The sequence below is a fragment of the Anas acuta genome, chromosome 12 (genome assembly GCF_963932015.1).
Source record: "Anas acuta chromosome 12, bAnaAcu1.1, whole genome shotgun sequence".
Taxonomy (NCBI): domain Eukaryota; kingdom Metazoa; phylum Chordata; class Aves; order Anseriformes; family Anatidae; genus Anas; species Anas acuta.
Genome location: NC_088990.1, coordinates 21,611,663 through 21,620,004, shown reverse-complemented (window position 1 = coordinate 21,620,004; position 8,342 = coordinate 21,611,663). Strand labels below are relative to the sequence as shown.

The 8,342-nt window shown below is 38.0% G+C and overlaps 1 long non-coding RNA gene across 1 annotated transcript; it reads left to right on the top strand.

The window, feature by feature from the left end:
* The first annotated feature begins 744 nt into the window (after window positions 1-744).
* LOC137863228 (uncharacterized) lies at window positions 745-7,693 on the top strand. Its single transcript, XR_011100754.1, has 4 exons — window positions 745-836; window positions 2,172-2,215; window positions 4,308-4,435; window positions 6,261-7,693. It is a non-coding gene; the product is annotated as an uncharacterized lncRNA (long non-coding RNA).
* Window positions 7,694-8,342: the final 649 nt, after the last annotated feature.

Sequence of the window (8,342 nt, the reverse complement as noted above, 5' to 3'; positions counted from 1 at the left end):
ACCACCACCCCTTCTGTGCTGCCTGTCCCTTCTGAAGAGCCAGTCATTGCAGCACTCCAGCCATGGGAGTGGTCCCACCACATTTCAGTGATGGCAGCCAAGTCATAGCGAGCCTGCTGCATGATAGAGAAAATTCAGTCAACAAGATAAATGCTAGACTTACGGAAGATATTTGTGAGAGTGAACCTTACAATGATTCAAGAAGAAGACAAAGTAATTTAGATGAGAAAAGAGCTCTCAATATGAATTTTCAAAAGTAGGAAAGAAATGCCTATGACAGAAAACGTGTATGAGGAAAGAATGCTGCAGGGGAGAGAGATTAACAAATAGAGAGGAAGGGGAGAAAGCAGAGTGCTTTTCTGTTCTCTCTCCCTGTTGATTCCCATTTCTGCCAAGCAGAGGGAAGAGAAGGAAGGAAAAAAAAAAGCCAGGGAATTTGTTGATCAACAGCAAATGCATGATTTATTTCTTTTTATATCTTAGTGACTATGACAGGCTTTTCTCCATGATCAATGTCGTAAGTATCTACTTCTTAATAGTGAATGCTAGACTAAGTTCCACTTCAAGCTCCAAAACATATTTGAATTATGTGCTATGGATACTTTTTCAGAAAATTTCCAATACTCTTAATATTCTGAGTTGGAAGTATGCTGAGCTTGGGACTTCTAGTTATTTTAGATTTTTTTTTTTAATTTATCTTTTTAGATAATATTTTATTGTAATTAGTGCTGTTTTTTTCTTGTACAGGGAAATGCTGCCTCTTTGACACCTGTAACAGCAATGAAGCTGTATGAATATCATCTATTATTTCTAACATCTGAGCTTTGTCTAGAATGGTGAGTTAGATAAAAAAACACATTTAACTCAGTAATAATTCTTAATTAATATTATTAATATATTTCTTAATTCCTTTATCTGAGTGATCATATTTATTAAAAGAAATAGCTAAAAATAATTTCTGATAATACATGGAAAGATCATAACTGTCATATTAGTATGATCCTAAAAGGGAATAATAGCAATGGCCGTAAATCAGGCAAGGTCACAAATTGCTTACCATTGACAAGAATAGCTCTTATGGAGTTGTTGGCATCATCATTCTTCTTCTGACTGGTTTATTTCATTATGTACTGTTGATACTAGGAACTTAATAAAGTAAAAGTTCCTTCAGTAACGCCTGTATCTGTTCTTAGTGTCTGTTACCTGCAGAAGCAGGTAATGTGTATGAGCTGCTTGAGCTCTTTGTTACCAAACAAGTAAAAGATCAATCTCATACTCCTCAAAAAGAATCTTTGCATAACAGTTCACTGGACTTGTCATGGCATCCAAAGATTTTCTCTCTCTTCCAGTTTATGATAATTTGAGTGACATTTCTGTTTTTCTTTCTGCCACCTGCTGATGCAGCTCTAGTAGCACAAGGAAATTACAGGGAACACCCTTCACAGTGTAAATGCCTTCAGAAACAAGAACATTTAAGGTTAAAACTCCTTTATGCTTGCTTTAGATCTGTGGTCCTTCGGATTGTTTATAAGCTGATTCTGTGGGCAATCCAAATATCTATATTACCTCAAGAGAGCCAGCAACCCCACTTCCAGAGAAGAGCCATGTTTTCAGAACAGTTTTATTTTCTGCAAATTTCTCTCTTGCTCTCTCTCTGATTTTTAAGAGATTTTTTGTCTGTCACTTCTCTGCTACATGTAGATTGTGTGTGTCAGGGGCTGACACACAAAAGGCCTCAATCTCTTAAGAAGCTGCCACCAGAGCACCTAAAAGACTGTCAGTTTAGATGTTTAAATGAGACAGCAAGGGAGGGAATAATGCTTTTAACAAAAGGGTGGTGGGTAGACTAGAAAAAGGCTCAGCTCTACTGACAAGGTAACTGGAAATGTGGTACTTGAAGTAGCAGGGAGGTACTGATGAAGGCATCAGTAACAGGTAAAAAGTGATGGGGTCTATTAACAGGAAATAGAGAAAGCATTTATGGCAGTAGAAGGAAGCAGGTAAGGAGGATTAGAATTACATTAAGCAGATTGTTTCCTTTGTAGGATGCAATGTTGCATTTTCTCCCTGCGTGATGGTTGTTTGAGCAGTATTTTAAAACTACATCTGTGTATGTAATACAGTTGTGTACATGGCTGAGCCATGCAAATCAGTGCTTATATGTCTTGCAGATATTTTATGTCACTATGACGGGCAGTGGTCTTGGAAGCAGAAGGTATGTATGAATCCCAGCCTTAATGCAGAACTAAAACAGCATGACAGCCATGACAATTACTGTTAATGTGCAGTTGTAAGGTGATCTATGGAAAGGATAAGGGCTTCCAGCATTTTTGTCTAGTCTGAACTTCTAAACATCTTCTAGTATGACGTTAATATTCAAAGTAAATACATCCAAATGGATACTTTGTTTTTCAACTATCAATTTTCCCATTCTGTGTTCAGAACTGCAAGTCTAAAAATATGCAGCATTGTTTCAATATATTACAGGGGAAATCTGTAATTGAAAAAATATAGTAGAGTTTGAGGTAGAAAAAGATCTCATTAATTAATTAATTAATTAAGAAAAACACCATCTAAATCTTTACAAGCTGTTTGTGTTCCGTGTCGTTTGAAGTAATGCATACTGCTCTGGCTGGGCTGTTGGACTGAAGCCTTAGAAATGAAGCTTAGCTGAAGTGGAGAGGAAATTCTTAGAGTCTCCATCAATTTTTAGTCCCCTGGTTTTACTTTTCAAGGAAAATGCAAGTCATCTTCTACAACTCTACTGATTCTGTAATGCCAAATATTAGTGGAGATCAAACTCACCTTGAAGTATCCCACCATGCCATCATCCGTCCCGAATCAGAAGATAGATGCTGTGGTAGTAAAATAACCCTCCTGGTCTGTTCTTACATTGGCTCTAGAGAAAGTGTTAGACTTCAAGACAAAATGTATTCCCAAACCTGGAGTAGTTCAGGAATGCTTTTCTTTAGTGGAGAGTGTTGGTGTTGAGACAAGTCTAAATACAGTAATGTTGGCCTGTTTACTTTTATTTGCAGTTTATGAAGTTTCTTTTTAGTGTTTAAAGACTAAATGTGACATGATAGCAAGGCAAAGAGAAGCTGTTTGTTGGTGTGTTCTCTAAAGACTTAAACCCTTCTAGCAAATGTAACCTAAAATCCTAGCTGCATATCTTTCATCTACCTTGGTTGTTGGCATAATTTCCGTACAGATGCACTGTACATTAGATCCTAAATATGTTTTCATCAAATGGAAAACCCAGTTCACACACTGTTTTGTGCCATATAATTTTTTCTGGCCACCTCATTCTGTAAAAAGATTTCTGTGTGAGAACACCATTAGGGCTGTGAGCACAGAACATGAATCATGCACTTGGAAGGATTGTTTTCAGTTGTTTACTACAAGGAGGCCATTTCAGAAAATGCTTGGCCTCAAGGGAAAAGTATCTAGAAAGTTAATTAGCATTCATGTACTACCTCATGGAGCAGCCCTAAATTATTAAGCTTGTTTGAGTGTCTCTGTAGTTTGATGTGTGCTGGGGAGGAAGAAGAACCCATGTTCTCACAGAATGGCATCACTGGTAGGTCTGCAGAGCTTGTAGTAAATCCAAGCTTTAGTTTCTTGTCAAGTTTTCATTTTGGTAGCTCTAACCCCTCGTCTGTTTTCTCAAAGAAAGATAAGAAAGATGGAAGAAGAGATTTGTTTCTTTCTTTCTTTCTTTTTTTTTTTTTTTTTTTAGTAAAATACCTTTCTAGTGCTTGATTTCCCACCCCACACTATTATTTTCCACAGAAATTGGACTCTTATTGGACTCTTATTCTGTCTTTCTCTCCCCCCCTTTCTTTCTTCTCTCTCTCTCTCCTTCCTCCCTTCCTTCCTTCCTTCCTTCCTTTTTTTTTTTTTTTTTGTTAAAAATAAGTCATCCAAAAAAGAAGCCATTATGTCAGTCATTGTCTCTTTCTTCCTCCCTAGCCCTGAATGTTGGACCCACTCATACCTTTGGTTACCTGTTTTGCTGTTAACTTGCCAGTTAGCAGGTGTCAAGTACCATGTTGCTGGATGTTATTAAATAAACAGTTTTCCAGATGGCTGTAATATTACATCTTTAAATAAAAATACACAAGCTTAGTGTTAGCATTTTAGTTATGGAATGCTTTTGGCTCCTGAACTGCTTGTTGAAATTGTTGTAAGCCATTTGGTCACTGAGAAGTAATTGTGTATCACTGTAGACAACAAGCTGTTTGCATTAATTAGCAATCAAAGCATATTGCCAAATGGGGAATAGCATGTCTTTGACATCTCTACAGATCCTGGTAATTGAAGCCGTGCAAAACCATGGATTTTCCTTTGCTGCATGTTTATTGTATGAACTTCCAGTCCATCTGCCCACATAGCCATCTGCAAAATCACCAGGGCAACAGCTGGTAGAAATGAGGTAGGTGAAATGGTATGTGAAGGTACAAAGAGGCTTGTAAAATGACATTGTGTTTTTGCAGCACAAGTCGCTTTTTGGAACATCTTGTGATGTTGCCAAAAAGGGGGAAAGGGTTAATTTATTTATTTATTTCCATAAGTATACTCTTTTTGCCAGTTAAGGAAGAGATGTAGTAAGTGTGATATTAAATAATTTGAACCAGCTTTAAAGAAACAAAGAATTATAATAGAATGGCAAACTTTCTGATGACAGCACAGTAAACTACCTTAACCAGAACAGATAGGATTGTACTGATTGCATGGAATTAACATCAAAAAGGATTAAAATCTTAACATTCTCCCTCTCTCCCACTGTATTTTTGAAGGCATTTGAGTTAAAGGTATTTGTCTCTGGACACCAGTGTCTTCACAGAGGCACATTTGGAAGAAGAAGATGGCATTAGCTTGAATAGTTAGATGTGATATGTTTTTGCTAAAAATAGTTGAAAAAGCATTAAAAGACTGGGGAAGACTGCAAGAAATCAGAAGCTTTGTTCCATATGGGATAAAGAAAGTGAAGCTAAAAATTATCATCTAGAATTGACAATAATAAAAAAAAAGTGTTTTGAGGATTTTCCCCTTTAGGCAGTTAACTTTCTACTTCCTTTGAGAAATATGAATATTATGTGATATCAGGTTCATTCTAAACAGCAACCATTTGTAATATGCACTGAGAAAAATCCCAGATTCTTAGTACTTTCTATATAGAACTTTTTTTCTTCTTCAACAAAGCTTTTTCAACATGTTCTTAATAGTAGGGAAGTTTCATTTGAAAAATTAGGAGTAAGGAGCTAGAGTAGTCTGGACTTTGAGAAAAATATTCATGTGAAAGGTGGGAGCTATGGGTTTAAAAGCTGAGAACTCTGGAGCCTTGCAAGCCTTCTTGCTTTGTAGTCCCTGATGCAATTTTGGTCACGTGTTCCTTTATTAACACAGTTTGTCAAAATTAATATGTTTTTAGGAAAAGTTTCCATTTTGCTTAATTGTCACATTTTGATTAATCACACTCCACTTCCCTTCCTCTGGAACCTGAAAAAAAAAAAAGAGAATTCTTGCCTAGTTCTTTATCCAGGAGGATGTATTAACTTTTTCAGGCATGCAATTTTAATGATGTAAACTCCCTGCACACTGGGGCAACACAATTCTGAGACGTGACATCCAGAAGCAGAATCCTCATTCAGTGCTAGTGGTGCTATATACAAATTCTTAAATCTTTGTAGTCATCCAAAGAAATCCCAGACCTGATGTCAATAGCTGGGAATTACTGAGAGCCAGCAAGTGGCTAGGACACACTGCACTGCCAGCCTCAATAGCTCAGTTTGAGACAGTGAAGGGGAACACAAGATAAAGAAACTACTGAAACCACTGAAAGTTCCAGGGTTCAAAGGCACGAGGCTTTGTTATACATGAATACTTTCAGGGTGCATCATCTGTTTCTGCAAAGAGCAAGGCAGGAGCATTTCTGTTAGATACATCAGACAGGGGCAGAGATTAGCGGTATCCTGCTTGACAGGACATTTCTTTCATACCTGTATTTCAGGCTTGTGACTGCTCCATGCTGGTAGTGGTTTCTTAACTGCAGTGGCTGTTTCCTCAGTTGCTAGTAAGCCCATTCCCATGCTTCAGTTCTCTACTCACTTCCTACCTTTGTTATACTAATTTTACTTTACTGGAGAACATGTTAGAGGGGCCTATGTGTGTAGGTGCATCTTGTAGATTAAAAGTGATAAACAAGTGAAATGTTACTGTTTTTCATACTTTTTTCTTTACTCTGGTGTTGCCTTCAGGGGGCAGTGGCGACCTGGTTCAGGAACGGCATGGCAACCAACCCCAGGCCGCTTGGTCCATCGGCTCACAGACACCAATGTGGTGGATGGCAAATGGCGTTTATTGTCGAGTCCCATGGGGTTATATACCCGGGGCCCATAGCATCACTTCCGCTTGCTTACATCACAGACCACGCGCTACTGTCCCATCAAGGGAGGGGCTCCACCTTTCCGTACAGCGCGACATCTTCCGGCCGCCAGACCTTAACTACCCACACTCTGGTGAAAACTGATCTTTGGAACTGGTAGGGCTCATACCTTGTTACAGGAAGCAGAAGATACCAAGTGTTACAGGTTTTTGTAAGAACTGAACACCTTTTCTTTGAAAAGTAGTAAAAAGTACAGGCTAGGCTGCAGTTGTGACATTTACCTCCAGAAAGGTCTCAATAAATGTTGCTGCTCAGTGCTAGCCTAGGGGATTTACACAGGTCCAAAGTACCAATATTTTGGGGAGGAGTGAAGATGCTTGGGAAGGATTTACATGGATGTTCCCTGAACTTTTGATGCCTATGGTAGGCATACCATTAATTGCTTCCCAGCCAGCTATTAATGAAATAGATTAGACTCTCAAAACTGTTTGCCTTGTACACGAACAGTGCTGTTTCTTAAAAAGAAAAGCAGTTGGGCTCCAGTAGTACTAAAAGAGTTTGTGGGTCTTTCAAGTAGTTTGGGAGCCATGCTTTATTGCAGTAACTACCAGAAGCCAGCCAGAACAGCAGTACATGCATGAACCTTGGTGTGTATATTTGTGTGCAACTTGTAAACATGGTTATTTGAAATCTAGCTGTACCTCTGTGGTTTCTGCCTCTTCTTTTGTGCTATGTAGAGAGAAAAGGCACAATGGGAGAGAGGAAGCAAAAATACATTCAAGTGCAGATCAGCACTTTGCATTTTGACTTATTTGAAGGAATGCATATATTGAGGAGTGCATGTATTCATTTATGTCATGCTTAAGAATTAAAAATATTTGTTACTAAAATTGCCAGGTCCTCTGAGTTATTAAGCATGGTATAATGAACCATTTGCAGAAAATAATTAGAATATGCAGAAAATAACTACAATAACTATGCCTGCAGAGGAAGCAAAAGAGGAAAACACATTAAAAAATAAATTAATGTAATGCAAAATAACCTGAGTTCCACTGCACAGAAATTTATAATTGCATCAATCTTGTTAAGCTGCTCTTCCAGAAGATGCTGCACATCCTATGCAGAAGTACATTATGATGATCAGTGTCATTCAAAGTTAGTATATTTCATATTCAGAGTGCTTTGCACATGCATTTAACCTGTGTAGATAGGGCCATTTTTATGAAGCAAGATATTTTCTAGATTGGAATTCTTATAAACAACTCCTGCCAGCATTTTGGGCATGTGTTTTTGTAGTGCCTCTGAGTTTTGGCTTTTCTTTCTTTCCTTATTTCTTTCTTTCCTTCTTTTGTATTGATTTTTGTTTGTTTGTTTTTTAATGATTTAGAAGGTAGTGAATGGACATATTTCATAATATTTTAGGATCTTGTTTATGCCTCTGGGGTTACAGTGAGGGCCAGAGCTGAATTCTTGGCTCTTAGTGGCTCAAGAGGGAGGCATATTACAGAAATGGTGTTGGTATGGCTAAACAAATTCCTGTGCCATGATAAGTAAAGCTAAAGCATCTTCACAAAGAGGCACAAACTTTTTTTTCCACAACTGGCTAATAAGTAAATAGCTAACATTTTCTCTTCCTTTGCTGTATTTCAGGATAACAGCTCTTCTGGATTGTATTTCACACATCCAGAGAATTCCCAGGTCTTAGCTGTATGTGACTGTAGTTACACATTCAAGACTTGATACTTAGGTTCTAGTGACAAACTGGGGTCCTGTGTGCTAGGGAAAATGCAACTGTGAGCAGAGGAACAGTGTATGATGATGAAGTGCATTTTAATAAGGGATCATTTAGTAGAGCATTTCCTGCCATTAATGCATACATTTGAAAGACGATCATGGCTTCTGGCAGCTTTCTTGCCTGCTTGGGAAGATGTACAAAGCAATGCATACCCCTGTG